This window comes from Nesoenas mayeri, assembly GCF_963082525.1.
Source record: "Nesoenas mayeri genome assembly, chromosome: 5".
NCBI classification, from domain to species: Eukaryota; Metazoa; Chordata; class Aves; order Columbiformes; family Columbidae; genus Nesoenas; species Nesoenas mayeri.
The window spans coordinates 22404953-22423759 of NC_137548.1; the positions used below are offsets into that span (position 1 = coordinate 22404953).

An 18807-nucleotide genomic window follows, 5' to 3' on the forward strand; every position below is an offset into this window, starting at 1 on the left:
ATTTGCAAACCTCAAAGTGTCATGGTGCGATCTTTAATTGTATTCTATGGCCTCATTTTCTAAAAGAAGGCATCACCTCTCAGGTTTTGTTTTCTTGCATTTTCTTTAAAAACTTTGTTCTGGCCTTCTTTCAGGACTCAATACTGGTAATGGTGGGCTAATTTCTTTTGTCAAACAGAATAAGTACTCTTTTTAATCATTTTATTAGTAGTCATTTTGTATTTAGATTGTAGACTCAGATTAGATGAGAGTAAACTTTTAAGTGTAGCTATAGTTTTTCGTAGCTGACTTGAATATTATTGAAAAAGTTTTGTGAAATGCTGTAGCAAAAATGAAACAGTAGCAAAACCAAATAAAAACATTCTTCTGAATATTTTATAGAACAATGCAGGTTATTTGCTTTACTAGAATAGTAAGATCCTATCAAGATTTTTCTTCCTCCACTTACAAAGAAGTTTGAAAGAGAACGTGCTTTGATCTTTCAAGCTTGAATGTTTCTATTGTTATCCTTCATTTGTTTAATATAACTCCAAGACCCTGACTTAATATATGTCCAAGACTCCAAGCTTTTTAGTGTTCTTTGATTGCATAATTATCTGTTAACATGATCTCCCTGAGTCTTTATTTGCCATTTTAAATTTTAAGTGCACGGGAAATAAAGCAAACCTTATTTAGTTTTTAATTCTACTGTACCTAATTTGGTTTAGGCTTTGTGGAAAATTTAACAGCCTATATTTAAATTTCAAGCTATAGGTGACGTTACCATGGGAAATTATTAAACTGAAGAGAGTAGTAAAAAGTAATACTATTCACTGAGCACAAAAAAAAAAGTATTTAATCTTATACCTTCCAGTAATAAGAGCCACTTCTTTATTCCCTGTAGGTACACTCAGTTCCATTTGTTACTTGACATATTACTATTTCTGTAATTCTAAGTAAATTATGTTCTCTTCTGTCTACTTCTAGAGGCAGCTGCTGGTTAAAAGTAGGTGAGAAAAAGGAAATAAGTTGTGTAGTTGTTGAAGTTTGCTACATAACACAAAACAGTAAACATGCTTTAAAATTCTACCAAAGATAGGATGAGAAATAGGACTTACAAGGAGATAACAAACAGGCTGCTGACAATGCAGGCAGGGTCGGGTGTAAGGCCTGGGGTCAGGATATGTGCACATACTGAGCATCCAGAACCATGCAGGTATGAAGACAGCAGCAGAGGAAGGTGGGTAACTTTGCTGTTGGTGGATTTTCCCAAAACATCCTCCTTGCTGTCTTCGCTTAAAAGTATTCATATAAGATTTTTTAAAAATATTTTTGACTTAAACAATTAATGGTAATGATGTTTACTGTTTCATAGGGAAATAGGGAGTCATGAGTATTTGTAGGTAACTATAAGCACCTTATTGGATCTTCACACTCAACACTTTTTAATAAGATAGTTTGAAACCTGGCCATGTGATGTGGTAGAGGGTTTTTTTGGTTGGTGTGAGTGTGTTGTTTTTTTTTGTTTTGTTTTGTTATTTTGCCACAAAAAACAGTGTTGGAGGAGGGAAACAGTTATCTCCATTTACAAATAAAATTATTTATGTACACAGTTAAATTTGCACACGTGAAGACTATGCTTATGACTCAATCACATTTCAATTTTATTAGATCTAATAGTCAACAGGTTTTGTGGATACAGATGAAGTTATGACTTGACCCAGAAGCAGTGTGTTTATTTAGCTTTAGCTGCTGTGGTGTCACAGGCTTTCCAGCAGTTGGTTCTCTACTCTTAATAGTATTCAAGACTCTAAAATGAACATTTACCTAATGAATAATTAGAGATGGAGAAATGAAATACAGCTGAGATTTACTACAGGTATTCTGAGCCCAACTTCCTGGTATTTCATTCATTTGATAAGATAGCTGGCAATTACCAAATAACTGATAGATGTTACAGAAGACATAGTATGGTCGTCGTCTGTGTAGCATTCAGTGTGGGACTATGTAGGAAATGACTAATGTAAATGTGATGATTAAATATAAGAATTATATATAAAAAGGATTTTCAGTCAAATTTGGTGTAGATGGATGAAAATATTTTCTGTTCCATTTGGAATGATGCAGATTGTAGGTGGAACTTTTATCAGACTGATTCTGTGAATATCCATGGATGTGGCTGACTGTGCTCAGCAACACAAACCATTTGTCTAAAAATACTGCATTAATTTAAATTTGCATAAATCACATTATAAAAACGACATTGTTTCTGTTCAATGGATCTGATACTATAGCTTACTTATGTTTTTTAGGGGGAAAGAATAAAAATAGAGATTTCTGGTGGACATACCAAAAGTAGGTAGGATTAATATTTCAACTGCTTTATTGACAAATATGTTTCAGGAAGTTTTGTAAGCATGAATACATCTACTAAAACTCTTAGCTACATAGTTTTTTGCTTTTTTCCTTCACTGGAGCATTTGTAAATATCTAGGGAATTGTAGGCTTTTGGATCCTCCTTGTGAATTTCTGTCCAAGTGTTAACATTCTCACAGTTCTACCTGTGGTGGCAAACCATCTAAACTGTCTATGTGGTATAATCCTGACAAATAGAAGTAAGATAACAAAGTTTCACAACAACATTGATCCTTGAGGTACCTTGCAACCTGATATTCTATGATTCTATGACTGAGGCAAGGTTCATGAATGAGAGAAGAGTGAATGAAGGAAGACAGTAATGTATAGAGTTTCATGATTGTTCACAGAGTAGCAGGAGTTTCATGGTTCTCTCATGATGCCTCAAGATTGGCTGCAGTTTTCTTCCCTTCTTTATAAGTGTACTGTCCTGGAAAGCTGAGAAGACTAGCAATATAATGAATACCTAGGAACTCAAGAGGATGCAGATTCTAATTTCAGATTTGCAGGTTTGTGCTTTGAATATGGTTCACTACTTAACAAGTTTGTTCTTTAGCATGTAACCCAATGGAATATTTCAGTAAGTAACAACTTAGATAAAAATTTCTTGGACTTCTTCTGAAGAGATTTTGATCTCATAATCAAATTGATTTTAATAGCACTGCACTAAGTGTTCAGTATTTTAACAAAGGGTACAAAGTCTGAGGAAATAAAAGGTATAAATTCCCGTTTCTTAACTAAGTTTCATTTGCATTCTGGAATCACTGAGCTTGCCAATCTTACAGATTTGTTTCAAAATTAGTTCAAATCACAAGGATCATATTATCATTACAGCAAAATGTTTGAAGGCAGGAAAAATACCGTCTTCCTGAATTGCATCCAAGACCAGCCCCAAATTTCTTTGGATTATCCAATTTTATATGGTTCAGCCAGAGTGGGTAGTCTGAAAAGCTTATCATACAAATCAATGAAAGTCTATATTTGATACTGGAAGCACCCATTGGTCTTACAGACTTAGATTTACTTCAGTTGATGGCTGGTTTAGTCAAAGTATCTGCTCTGTCTCTTCTTCAAGAGTAGGACATCAACATTTTTGGAAAATATAGTCAAGATGCTTGCTACAATTTTATTTTTTATTTTTTGCAAGGAAAAAATTTCCATTCACACCAAACCACTTAAATATTTTACCATGTCCACTCCCTTTAAATTTTGTCATCAAAGTATCTCATCTGTAAATAATAGTAATTTATTTCCTCTTTGCGTGTCTGAATTCTTAGTTACTGATCATGAATACTTTTGGCATTTATTTTTTCAGCCTACTTGGGAGTTATTATCTTGACCGTATGTTCTTTTCAAAAATATATATTAACTAGTTGAATAGCATTGACTGTTGCGCTCAGGCCCTGGCCTTATTTACCTATGTGTTCCTTTCTTTATCTTTCCATCTTTGTATTTGTGAGATTTCAGTAGCTTTGGCCATATTTGTTAGTGTGCTAGGATATTTATAATCTTGAATTTAGTTCTGGAGACAACTAATACTGTGTATGTATAGTGAAGAGTAGCTGATTAGAAGAAAAAGCAGCATTAAGCTGTAGCAATTTTTTGTTTGTTTGTTATTGCTTAAAACCCTTTAAAATATTCTGGATATTGTAATTTTCTAATTGAAGGTATTAACATTGTGGTTGTAGGTAACATATACTAAATACTTTAATAAATATTTACCTTTTGTACAAAAGTATATATTTTTCTATTTCATTAAGGCTCACTTATACTCCGGAAAGGAGTACAGAGAGAAAACTTAGTTTGAATAGATCCTAAAACGTAACTATTCAAATAAAAATCTTTCTTTGAATATACTGAAATGTATAGAAGCTAGATGTGGTGTGGTATAGCAGTGAGACATGGAATCTGCACAATTCTTTTGTTTCAGGATAATATCCTGCTGCTTCAGAGGAGACAAGGATAGTCAACAAAGAAACATTGTTTTGCAAAATAACATCTGATGTATTTGGCAAGGCCGAATGCATTCTCTTGTTATAAAGCTGTGTTAGGAAGGTTGTGGTGATGTAAGAAGAGCAGGTGCATTTCTCTGATTTACGTAAAGTCACACATGATGCAAGCCATATTTTGTACCACTTCTCAGCATCTATAGTCTATAATCATGCTTATAGTATTACATTTTTAGAATTACTCTGATGTAGATTATACTGCTAAGTAAGGTGTAAGAAGGCATTGATTCTAGTCCTGAGCTGGATGGGGTAGACTTATGTTAGATGATTTTGTCACAAGCACAAACCTATGCTGGGCAAGTCTGTGGTGTTAGGCTTTATGCATTAAGTTTATCATTCATTCTGTTTTCATTCTAGTTACCTTCATTGTAATAAAGAGTCAGAGGCAAAAATATTTTTCTCTGCATTGTCTTATATTTGAGGGTACAAAATTGAATGAAGTTTTTAACTGTTCTAAGCTATGGTGTCATCTCTGTTAATCATACAGTTAGCTACCAGTTTTATTACTTGTGAAGGTAAATTAAGTATATTTTACAAAGATTTTGGTAAGTGATCTCTGAAGACATTATTTTAATTTTGAGGGATTATTATTTTTAGTTAGGTTCAGTGAGGATTATTTTTTTATCTAGCTGCTGTGGAAAATGTAGGTTCAAAGAGGCTGTTGCATTAAAGTATATTTGAAATGTAGATAAAAGTTGACTTTGACAAAATCTCATCTTCCAAATTACATATATTTTTAAGTCAGTAAGTCAGATTTTTGAGTTGAGAACCACTAAAGCAGAAAGCATAAAAGTTCAAAATACAGAGACGATCCACTAAATTGAGTGCAAATGGGCTGACACTGAGCAATCTCTGTTGCTTAAATGGAGAAAAAGAAAAGTAGAAAATTAGCAATCAGTGAAAATCAAAATATTGTAAAATCTTTGTTATGAATTATGATGTTTAATAGTGGTGTACATGTACTGTTTTGAATATAACTTTAAGCTTTGTTCTGCCCTTTCAGCTTTGTTTCTTTCTTTCTCATTTGTTTTCTTTTTTTCATATATTACCTCATATTGTCCTTGTATGACAACACAGTCCTTTCTGTGGCAGCAAGGAACATTGCAAGGTATTTTAAGGTCAACTCTTGTTGAACAGTAAATGGAAACATCAAGTAGAGAAAAATTATTCTAAGCCTACTTAAAGGAAAGAATCTGAAGGGTTTCAGAGGAACTCTTCGTAATACATGTTTTTCATGGTGAGTTTCAAAATGATAAAGTAAAAATATAATTACTGTTAAAATAATTAATTTCTTCTTAATAGTGTTCTTGCCCTTTAAATAATGTTTGGGTTTTTTTTAATGTGATGGGGGAAGGAGGAGGGAGGACTCCTAAGTGATTTTAAACTTTGCCAAAATGAACCTGCTTTCAGAGTCTTAGAGGAATGGAAATAAGCCCAAATCATTTGGAAATCTTACCTTTTTTTTTTAATTGGAAAACTGGAAATAGCAGTCTGGAGATGCATTGCTCTAATTACTTAATATTTTATACAACTGTTTTTGTTTGCCATTATCTTTTTATGCACTCATAAAAACATGGCTACCATTGTGAAAAAGTGAAGGTAAGAGATGGGATCAAACTGTAGTTGTTTTTAAGACTTTGATTTTTTTTTTTTTCTGTCTTTCTGAATCTCATACTTTAAATGCTTATCTGAAACTTAGGTACAGATTTATAGTTTAGAAAGCATGATGTGTCCTTTAAACATTAAATTGCTGAGTTTGTAGTGCACACTAACAGGTAAGAGATTAAATTTATTAGTTTTACCTACACAAACTGAAAATCAAATCAGAATTAGCAGAAGTACCCTGGGGGATGGTGATATAGTGTATATTAAATAAATAGAATTTATTATTTAATATTTGCTTCCTTTTGTGAATGATGGCTTTTTTCTTTAAACCAAGCTAAAGAGCTGATGTTCTAAGAACTATTGGGTTTTGTTTTGTTTTTTATGGCTGTTAAAATGATGGCATAAGAGTGTATATAATCACAGTTTTAACATTGCTTTAACACCATGTAATAAAGAGAGTCTTATAAACATCTCAACAACTTCATCAGAACTCCTTGACTTAGCATGGAAAGCATTGTCACGCTTTCATGTTATATAGTGTTTCCATACCAAATCAGCATGACTGATTTACAACTATTAAAAAACAGCAACAAAAAAACCCACCCAGGCAACCAACACAGGCACAGCTTGTGCCTTGAATTTAGTATTTTCCTGAGAAGTACGTAACAGAAACATGCTATCTATCTCTCAGTCTTTATTAGGTAGAAATAACGTTCCCAGGAAACTCTTTAATAACTGATAAGATGCCTGTGTAATTAAATAATATGCTGTGTTACAGGAAATGAAACTGAACCTAGGGCTCTGTGGTCCTCCCACCTATTGCCATTGTCAAAGTCATTTTAGTCTAAAATACAGATGAATCATGTTGGGAAGTTGAGCAGAAATGAAAAGCAACTTACTGTCTAAGGTTTTTAACATAATAAAGGTATTGAAATTGAAAAAGTTGTTCAAAATCTTGTGTATTGCTATATGTTCAATGTCTTTTAAAATTAGAGCTAATGTTATGTTTTTGCTTAGGATTTATCAGGCTGTATTAGAATATTTATTTCAGTGTAGTTCATTGATATGTTAACAGTTTTTATAACCTTTCAGCTGACAGGATATTTAAAACCTTTTTTTTTCTGAAGGGCGCGCTAATGGTATTGTGTATTTGCAGAATTGAAATTTCAGTTCTGTTTCACTACCGAAAAGTTTCTCACTTTGAGAAGAACTTCAGTCACTAATAAAAACAACTCTTAATGTTGACTGTATACAACAAAATAGTTTTAATTACAGAATAGACATTTTAAAGTGAATCTTTGAAAAAAGAAAAACAAGCTGGCTTTTTTTTCTATATAACGATTATATTAACTAAGTGGTTAATTAATATTTGCATTGTTTTCCTTCTAGTGGTTTAAATATGTCGAATTGCTACGTTCTAACCAAGGTAATAAATGGCTGAATCTGAAATTCAGCTTTTGTTTCCTGCATTTTTTGAATGCGTCTCATTGGTTTTGGTTTTACAAAATAAAAGAACACACAAGAACTGTGCTTGATACTTTTAAATTTTAAATGCTTTACGGATTTTGTAATTAAAAACATGTTTAGGGATTTTGCCTTTTCAGTCAATCAAGGCAAGCAAATTAACTCTATAGTTCATACAGTATCAATGACTAGAACAAGCTACATATTTTTTATCCAAATAGAAAGTCCTTTCTCTAATTTATTAAAAATCCACTTGTAATAATGGGCACTTAAATTTCAATCTTCTTTGTTGTGGGCAAAGAGAGTAACAGTGTTTTTCTGTGTATATTATGTTTTTAGCAGAAGGTCATAATGTAGTCTTGGTCATGATTTGCATACGTTTCCCTATTTTATAGAGGACTCCAGTTGCAGGTTATTAAGCACTGTTATTAAACATTGTTGCTATAAAATAATGTTTTCTTGCTGGACAGACACAGTATCTGAGTCATAACATCCTTGCTCCTGGTTATGTAAAAAAAAGAAAGGAGAACTAAGGATAAAGCTGGGTCTTCTGTTTCTTGGTCTTTCTTAATTCTAGAGCACCTTTCTATTCTTGAGAATTTATTTTAAAATACAAACATTCATATTGCAGTACTTTTTTTCCAGTAGTTGACCAACACCTTTTTGCAACATTATGTACTGCCAGTATGTAAATTTGTTTAACAGACAATACTTAAATGTAAAATTTATTCGCCATATTAATTCTTGTTTCACAATTCTTACATGTTTAAGTTTGATTTTGTTGTGGGTGTGGGGTTTTTTTTTTTTTTTTTTAGTGTATCTGGTAAACTGAGATGCCATTAGAGAAAGAAGCAAAGTACAAAACCAAGAATGTGCACTCATTGAAATATATGCATACATACATACTGCATCAATGCATGTTGTACATACTTCAGCTGCCTGGGCAAAAAATTTGTCTTTCTGATTTTAATTGCAGTTCACAACTTGACCATAAATCATTACTTTCTTGGTTAGTTTGAAGCTCTAGCATTTTTCGGAAAAGAATGTTTGAATGTTGTCTGTATGGAAAAACATTTCCATTTGCGAAGTCAAATGGCCAGACAGGATACAATTTCTTGCAAGATACTATGTCAAATGGAAAATCCTAATGGTGACTCAGTGGCAAGGAGGCAATATTGTGGGCAGGCAACCGTGTAGTTTGCAAATAACAGAAAAGCTGAATTTCGGTTCATTTCTTGGGGAAGGCACTGTGGTGGCTTTTAGCTGAAGCAATGATGGTTTCCAGAGACTTTGTACAGAAGCACCTTCCCACAAAGTATTCCCTACTCATAGAATGCTGTCAATAAAAGCAATTTTTAGCTAATGACTACTGATGAGATGTCTGAAGTAGTATCAAATAAAGGTGAAACCTTAAGGTCCAAAGACTGTACTACTTAGATTGAATATAACTCAATATAATAGAATAATTGTTCTGGGGTTTGTTCATCTATCATCTTCTCTTAGGTTGATTTTGCTTTTGACATTTTCATGAAGATGTAATCCATGCTGAAAAGTGAGATTGTAATATATAAAGAGTTTCTATCTGGCTTTACAATCTCATTCCATATTTTTTCTGTTAAGAGATTTTAAAGAACTGGAAACAATCTAAAAGGGTAATTTTAAAATTAAAACAATTTTGAAGGAAAAAAAATCTAACTTTTTTTTTTGCTTACAGAGAAATTAATTAATCTTAATGCTCAGTTTACAGTAAAAAAAACTAGGTAATATTTTACTTTGGAATATACAGACTCCATTATTGAATTGATATTAGTTGGATGCTGTCAATCAACACAAGCATTTAACTGCATGAAGAACTATTACACTGAGTAGTTTCATTAAGGTCTCTGTCCTCCCAGTTTGAGTTGTTGAACAAGACTAAGGGCACATTAGCAGATGCATATGTAGCATCTGAGAAGAGGTATAGTGGGAATAGCAATAGTATTAGTTACACTAAGAGCAGAAATTGGGGATATTTTGAGGTAAGTAGGAAAAAGGAAAATTTCCTTCAAAAGATAATCTCTTTGCTCTAAGGAAAGAAGCTCTTTCATAATTATCACCATTTTACAATTTATCTAGTGGGTAAATATTAAAAAGCCTATTTAACTCAAACTGTCAGCGGCGACAATCTTTTGCCTTTCAAGTCCTTGAACACTAGCTTGGGTTGGACTAAGGAAGGAAGTGGGTTCAGTCATGATCTTATGGCTGTATGGTGGTCCACAGTTTCCCTATCAAGTTCTTAATGAATATTACAAATTACTTTTTACCAGGAGCATATTTAAATGGCAGAGAACTTAGTTTTTTAGATGCCTTGCTTCTGTCAAGCCATGAAATGTGTGATGAAACTTGGAGGAAGTTACCATTACAGAGCTTGATGTCATCCTTGTTTTCAAGGAAGAAGGGAATTCCTTTTCCAGGACTGTAGAGCTGATGCTTTTCAAGTGTGTTAAAGGGTATGTTGGGCTGTGTTTCATTATGAAAGTGGCTTCTTAAGTAAGAGTAGAGTGTAAGTATTCTGCTATATCCGTGCTTATTCTTCTTAAAATGCTTATTCTTCTTTAAAGCTGGAAAATTAGGAATACTTCATTCTTGTACAATAAGGGTTACGTACACAGACTGGTTTAATGGCCATGAACTTTTGATATATCACAGTGAAACACATGCTGCTAGGGAGCAAGCAACAAAGTAGTATTAAGATCTCACTTTTAAGGTTGGAATGTTTCTAACTTACTGCAAAAATATTTCAAATTTGAAAAGATCAAAATATTCTGTCCTTCCTGATATATATATATTATATACAGTGTGTATATAGCGTGACATCTCCATGATGACTTCTGAGGAAGATTTCATTGTGAGGGGAAAAATAACTGGAAGCCTCCTAAGATTTCTTGTTAGACTGTTTTAAAAATGACTATATTTTAAAATATAATGTGTTTACTGTACACTGCAACTAGAACTCCTGTTTTGATCTCCTATGTTGCTTCTTCAAACACTTCATATTCTGATTTCTAAAACAGCTTGATTAAATAAAATGAGTTCTTTTGCAGTTTTGCTGTATTCAGTGGATTATACTTGTTGTATGGAAGGAAATTTTGATTTACAAAGACTTATTTACAAGAAAACAAATATTATTACTACTAAAATATGAAAATGTTTATCCTTACTGTGACTGAGAATCAATGGTATGATGATACAGGTCATTCAGCTATACAATTATGCTTTTCATGTACTGACCTGTTATTATCATAATAATGGAAGTTAATGTGAAATATTTTTAGTTCACAAAGTTATGATTTCTTTTTTCCTTAAATGGTGCTCTACAGATTTAATTACAGCATTTTATTTGCTGCTACTCATGTTGTGTAGTTCATGAAATTTATTTGTCTTTTTGTTCATGAGAAATGACATACTGCAAGTTGATGATAATTTGCTAGCTTGTAATAATCTAACTTACATGAATAGGACTGTTACAGTATTGGACAGATCCAGAAACCACTCATGGTGCATCTGGCTTTGGAAGAAATGGTGATCATAGTGTCAGTTCACTCACAGTGGTACCAACTATAATCACAGCATTTTTACAGAGCTCTGTAAGAAGTGTGTAGTCATCAGACATTATTCTTTTCTCTGTTTTTGATCTGGGCCCTGTAAGAGACTATGCTGTTTTCTTGAATTAAGTTGTTTTAAAGACTTTGCCCAGTCTCAGCGGAGTAAACAAGATCCAGCAAAAACAGAGTTTATTCCAGAAAAGTTCTGATACTGTTGTTTATCAGCCTAGGTGCACTGATTTGCTAGTACATGAAATATACATCAAGACAGCGGCAGGACAGATATTTACAAGGTACAATAGAAGTTCTTTTTCAGTGGGAAAAATGGTAATGATCGATAAAGTTAGACTTTTGGATGAAATTAACTTTGAGGATCAAATGTGTATAGGAGAAGTACAGTTGTGTGTTGAACTCTGACATAATAATATGTGTAAAGAACAGGGCTGGAAAAGATACTGTTGGAAAGTTTGATACAGTCAGAGAAACCTAGCATGGTTAATGTCAGAGATTATTTTGAAACTGAAAGTTGTCTATGGTTTGTACTTCAGTTGTCAATTCTGTTGATCACCATACAGAAAAAAAAAAATATCTGGTCCTTATATTAAACAAAAGACTTTTTGAAATAAATATGCTGGCAGCAGAAATGCAATGTTGCAGCAAGTGAAACTATACTAGTCAAAGGGGAAAAACTATAGAATTCACAGAGCGGGTTTAATCCTTTGGGTAAGAGGCATAAAAGTTTCTGAAAAGCAGAACCAGTTTTTCATTTTGTTTTTTTTTTCTTGTTTTCTGGAAAGTTTAGAGCCATTTTTTCACAGGGCAAAGTATTATTTGATTGCCAAAATGTTTAAACTCTCAGGGTCAGGAGCTTTAATTTGCTGTCACTATGTTTTATGTTATGCAACATAAAAAGAAAACCCCAAAACCAAAAAACAAACACAAGGGAAGAGAAATCTAGGTATTTATTAAGGGTGCTAAAGGATATAAAAATCTTACCTAAATAGTACAGATTTTTAACACTGAGCATAAGTTCTGACAGGCTATTTTTTTGTAGGGAGTTTTCAAGAGGCATGAGGAGATCAATGAACATTTTAACTGATGTCTCATACCAGTTACACCCTTCAGGGGCATATCCAGATGAAGAAGAATAAACACTTACTATTTGCCTGGTACCTCTCTCTCCATTCCGGACACTGTTGAAAATTCATTCCTAATGTAGGAGATGATGCCCCAGCTATTAAAAGCACTTTCTAGATTTCTCTTTGTCAATGTACTTTATAAAGTGTGCTGCTTCAAGAGGCATTTATCATTAAATCATGTCAAACATTCAGCTTTTCAAACTTCAGTTTGTTTCTAGCATTTTGTTGAGACTAAACACACACAACTGTGATGTAAATGGGTACAAGAATTAGGTGTGTAGGATATACAATTTGTTCTCCCATTTACAGTGGTATTTTTGTGGGATTCTGACAGTCATTTTGCCACCAAGTGTCCTTGGCTAGAAGAGCTTTCTGTTTTGCAGCTGGCGGCCTCCTTCAGTTTCCCCAGTTACTTCAATTCAAATTAATTGTTTTAAAAACTTGCTACCCTTAATCTTTGACCTTTCCTTAGCTCTTAGGTCCAAGATCAGTTCTGTGTATTTTTGCATTAAGATGTGCAGCTGCCTTTCAGATGTAGTCAAAGGGAAATTTGCTGATATGCATAAGTATGGCTGGGATGATAAACATCAAAAAAAGAAAAGCCTAGGATATTAAGACAGAGAACTCACTGAAGACAGCGGCATTCAATTTCCTGTTTTGTCATTTATATATGCCATACCATAATTTTTATGTAGCCGCTATGCCCATAAACATAGCAACATAATTTTCTAAAACAAGAAATGACAAATTATCTTTTCAAGCTTGCACTTGGTGAATGAAAACAAATTAAGTTTCAATTTCTTTCTGTGTACTCCTGGCATATTTTATTTATCATCAAAAAGGAAATGTTTCTCCATTCAGGAGAGAATTGTAACAATTATATGTTGTATGCAGTGACAAAACAGAATGTTCAACTGTATTTTTCTGTTTAAAATGTCAACTCTTCCGTTCTTTTTGAGAACATTTCTTACTATATTTTGTGTAATGCTGATTTTTTTTTTTTCTTTTTTTTTTCTTTCTAGGCTATTTAATAGAATTTCTAATCAAGACTATGAGAGAAAAAGCCACTGGTCAGTTAGCTTAAGGAGATATGTGCTACAGACATTGGTGTGATTACAGCTCACACACACAAATCCAAAATAATCACAAGTTAGTGGGTCAGACTGCAGATTCTCATTCAACAGAGCCATTTCATGTCACTGCAGACAAAAGGCTAAATTCTTGCTTCTATTTCTCTCACTCCCATCTGTGCTACTTGCTACTTCTCTTGTTTCACATCTGCTCCTTGTTGGATCCCCCTATAACCATATTTTACTCACAATTAGCCACATTGGACCGTGGTTTTTGCCACATACTCTGTTCTCATTGTAGTGAACTAAATGGACCTTTGTGGAGGTCCAAGTCCAGCACATTTGCCAGACAGAGTAAGCAAGAGCAGTGCACACCCAGAGGCAGGGAGCAGAGACCTTCATGCCTTTTAGCAAATGCAATCTGCAGCTGCAATCCATGAGGTGATCTGGCCACATCTGGTGGAACTGGAGCACTTACTGCTAGCACCATTTCAGCTAGGGTTGCACTACCTTCTATGGGACATGAAGTCCCTGAGTACTCAAACTAGCTCATTTAAAGCTAACACCTTTAAGTAAAACCTTCTCTGTGGTATAAATATCTGCTGATTTTTTTCAACCTCTTGTAAAATTTGAAGTGCTTATTCAGTAGCATTGTAGGTTAGATTTTAAACAAACAAACAGACAAACAAAAAACCTGTTCATCTCTTCTCTTGATTTTTTTTTTTTTTAATAATAGGAATATTTTTGCCCACATTCCAGCACTAGTTGGCAACATTACTGCTGCATGAGTAATCAACACCTACATACTTGGTAACAATTGTGTCTTGTCACAGAATCAAGTTGTTATTGAAATAGTGGCATTTAAGGGCTTAGCATTGGTAATCTTCACAAAATGCTTAGTGGCAGTAATTCAGCAAGGACATGGTACCTGCACTTACTTACAATTGAGTGATTCACAGGTCAAAACATGACTGAATGAAAAGGCAAAAACTTAACATACATTTATTCACATCCTCTGGTCTGGACCATTATGTGGTATATGGAATCACAGAATGTTAGGGATTGGAAGGGACCTCAAAAGATCATCTAGTCCAATCCCCCTGCTGAAGCAGGAACACTTAGATGAGGTTGCACAGGAATGTGTCCAGACAGGTTTTGAATGTCTCCGGAGAAGGAGACTCCACAACCCCCCTGGGCAGCCTGTTCTAGTGCTCTGTTACCCTCACTAAGGAGAAGTTTCTTCTCATATTTAAGTGAAACGTCTTGTGTTCCAATTTGAACCCCTTACCCCTTGTCCTACTGTTGGCTGTCACTGGAAAGAGCCTGGCTCCATCCTCATGACACTCACCCTTTAGATATTTGTAAATGTTAATGAGGTCACCCCTCAGTCTGCTCTTCTCCAAGCTAAAGAGCCCCAGCTCCCTCAGCCTTTCCTCATAAGGGAGATGCTCCACTCCCTTAATCATCTTCTTGGCTCTGTGCTGGACTCTCTCCAGCAGTTCCCTGTCCTCCTTGATGTGAGGGGCCCAGAACTGGACACAATATTCCAGGTGTGGTCTCACCAGGGCAGAGTAGAGAGGAAGGAGAACCGCTCTGGACCTACTAACCACCCCCCTTGTAATACACCCCAGGATGCCATTGGCCTTCCTGGCCACAAGGGCACAGTGCTGGCTCATGGGCATCCTGCTGTCCACCAAGACCTTCTGGTCCGTTTCCCCTATGCTGCTCTCTAATAGGTCCTTCCCTAACTTATACTGGAACCTGGGGTTGTTCCTGCCCAGATGCAAGACTCTACATTTCCCTTGTTATATTTAATTAAATTTTTCCCCGCCCAGATCATAGTTACCCTGTCACAGATGATAGAATTCTATGCAACCTGTGATTAAATCTGTTTTTAAAAGAGTGGCTACACCTACCCAAAGAGAAGCTTGAAATCATTGTGATTGATGTCTTTCAAGATAGCACCAAACCCAAATATAGGTTATGGACTTTGAAGTACCGTTGTTTATCTTGATTGATATTTTTCATCTAGAGGAGATTCTGTTTTTCACATGCTGTCAAATTCACATTCATGTGGACTTGTAGAAGAAAAGAGTTACTTAGACTATTTTAGAGATGAAGTCAATATGATTTCTAACAACTATGCTTGCTAACTGGATTTACAGCATCCTCAGCTAGCACACTTTTGAAATAATGAAAATATCCTTTTTAAACCTTCACAGGGACAGAAATCATGAGTGAAAGAAATCATTACGTGAAGCAAATGTGTGCTGACCCCAAAACTGTCATTTTTAAAAAGAAGTTGAAAAGGCCACAGAACCCAAAATGACCAGTGACTGCTGGTTACTGTGGCAAGTTACTGTTCTTCTATATAGTAAACCTGGTAGACCAGTGTCAAAGGGCTCTCTTTTAGCATAGTAAGTTCTACTTGGCCTTTGGTTCAATTACTCCAGCCAATGACTTACTGGTGTATTTCAGTTGCTGACTGCAGCTAACAGCAGGGAGTTGCAAAAAGCCAAAGCAGGTTGTTTCCCATTCACATCAACATTTTCGTTGTGTCCTACTGTTTACACCTTTTGAATTCATAAGAATATCTTTTGCATGTATTTCAGTGCACTTTAAGCCTCACATCAGCTCTGTTAAGACAGGGAAATATTTTCTTTAACCATTTTTTTTTTCCTTAAGCACAGAAAGTTTCCCAGGGAGATGCTAACACACGTGGCAGAGCCAGGAATAGAACTAAAAAGTCTTATGTAAGCATTAAAAAACAACCAACCAAACAACAAAACAAAATCAAAACACATTCTTTTGATAAAGGCCTCTTAAAAATGCATAAGCAGCACATTGGAACCTCTCTGTATCTAATCTCCTATTCAGACAGACTATTCCAATGAAAATATATTTGGACTATAGAGGGGGGTTATAGCAACTCAGCGTAGTATCTTGTGTACTTAAATTGTATGTGAAGTATACATGTATCCATTCTTGTATTTTTGAATTCAGCGTAAGGCAGGCATTGACTAGTTCAGGTAATGGTAGGTATGGAGGGGTTATAGAACTGATGGGGACAATTTAGGACAGCTCTTTGGGGCAAATGAAAAGTTGGAAGAGGTTTTCTAAATGAAAGTCTTGTGTAAAGTATATTCTTTTGATATATAGACTATGTTATTTACTAAAGATGACAGTGGCCAATAAATTGATAGGCTTTATAAAAGCAAAGAATATGTCAAAAGATAATCCCTTTTTAAAAATGGCGTTCCATTGAGTTTGGATGTCTTTTTACAGGGATGAGCAAACCATTGATTTAGATACAGATAAAAAGCTGTTCCATTCTTGGTGGTTGCAGTGGTGGTAACTGAATTGTAATCTTTAAAGATAGTGGAATGTGCTGAATGTTAATATAACAGTTTGCTAATGGGCTAGAAAGCTTTAATCTTTATTAAAAATTTGAGACTTTTTAGGTTTAGCAGAAGCTACAAATAAAATACAGTGACCATTGAGTTTGTAATGAAAACTATTAGCCATCTGAATACAATTGCAAAGAAAATAAGAACTTTTGAGATTTCTACCTGCTCTGTTTTCATTCACTAAACCTATGAATGCACTGGGGATGAAACTAGCAGGATAGAAATATTCTTTATTTTACAGATCGTGTATGTTGTATTCAGGTGAAACAGTTTCACCTCTGACTTCAGAGATTTGTTTATTTTTTTCAGATTTTGCCTTGAATGACATAAACATATCCTGAAATGCTCATGATATGTGGGCATTGTTCTACACCAGCAAAAATAAGGTTCTAAGAAATACCTATTTCTCTAGAGTTTTTTTAGATAATAACATATTTATATAGAAATTCCCTTTATGTCTTACATGCAGGGCAAATACTGTTTCAATTAAAGTGTTCTGAAGCGAATTCCGGTACTGTTTTGTATCTCCATTGTTTTAGTGCTAGGGTGATTTGTGGTGTCTGTCCTGATTGTACAAAGTTTCAGCTTCATTGAAGCATCTTTTATTATTGTTTCTGGACCTTTGTCAAGGTACTGTGAGGCCATTCAGCAGGATCATGCTAACACAGGTACAGGGCAAAATTGCATGTGTTCTGTTTCTGCTATCCATGAATATATCTGTTCTGAAGCATCGTCCTTAAACTGGTTCAGTTAGAAACAAATTAATTCACCCCCCAGAACAGGGCCTTCATGTCAGACTTGTGTGAAGGGAAAAACTTGCATTTGGTATAGTATGTGATTAAAAACTTTGCTCTGTAGACATGTGCAATGTGAGTAATTTCTAGATGAGAGAAACCAGTTTATTCAGCTGCTTGGAAATCCATCAGACTTGATGGAAACCTGCTTGGCTGCCTTGTGATTCTACAGGAATGCTGCAGTTTCTGTTCAGCAGCTTTGTGGGAAACTTATCTGAATGATGAATGAAAGCCATAGGATGCATATTTGAAGGAAGAATGATAGGAAAGACTTGAAATAAATATACTGTAATTTTTGATCAAAACAAACTTAAAGATAAAATGATCTATCTGTCTAAGTGATTTCTCAAGAGTTTGCAATACGTTTGCGTAATATAAACCCTAAATGTCTAGGGTTGTAAACTTTAGGAAATCAAAAATAGTTTTACTGAAGTATAACGGGGAGCCCTGACTGGTGCTTTGGAGAACTGTTCTTGGCTTGATGATTAAAAAAAATATGTTGGCACTTTTCTCCAAACTGCCATTCTTTTCTGATACTAACCTAGATTTCTTGTTTTAATGCCCCATAGTAGCAGTATTTTGCATGGTATGTGAGGTGCTATATAGTTTCTGTGTGATCTGCAGCTGCTTCAGAAGGAGGAGAGTCTTGAATTGGATCTACTGGCAGCTTGCAGATATCTTGGATAGTTTACAGCATGTTAGCTATGTATGCACAACTGAGTTGAGGTGCAAGTGTCATCTTCAGTGTAACCTCAATCATATTTCAGGGTTTTTTACTATATGACATGATACTCATGACTATAAGAACTGATTTTGTGTAGAGTTCTGTATTTGTACATTTCCCCTTTGCTTAGAACAAGTTGTGAATTAGCAGGTAGCAAATTTAAATTTTTAGTGGTGAACATACAAATTCAGTATTGATCAAATTTGTTGACTTTTCTCTGCACTTTAGTCTTCACAGAAAATGTGAAGCAGAATGTGGTCCATCGCTATCTTCATTTCTTAAAATGGGAGGTTGTGTAGTGTTTAAAATCCAGTTCCTATTTAATTATGAAAGCTGTTCAGTGTTATTTCTGAAATAAGCCTGTGATTTTTTAAATTCAAATTCTTGGGACATTGCTTGCTCCAGATTATATGAAGCCAGTGTCTTGTTTCCCAGCTTTGTTACTCCCAGCATAGAAGTAGAGGAGTTTAATTGTTTTTTTAACATTCTAGACTTAGTTATTGGCACATTAATGGATCAACTAGGATAAATAAGATAGTAGAGTTGTGTTTTACTCATTCAGATCAATAAATATCTGTTCCTACATCTATTTTCTGATATTTTTCATCAGCAGTGAA

The 18807-nt window shown here is 34.5% G+C and overlaps 1 protein-coding gene across 1 annotated transcript in view; it reads left to right on the forward strand.

Moving 5' to 3' along the window:
* The window catches only part of CEP128 (centrosomal protein 128), a gene marked incomplete at its 3' end in the record, with an annotated part of 122417 nt that overhangs the window by 68642 nt on the left and 34968 nt on the right, over window positions 1-18807 (forward strand). The gene's annotated exons all lie outside the window — the stretch shown is intronic.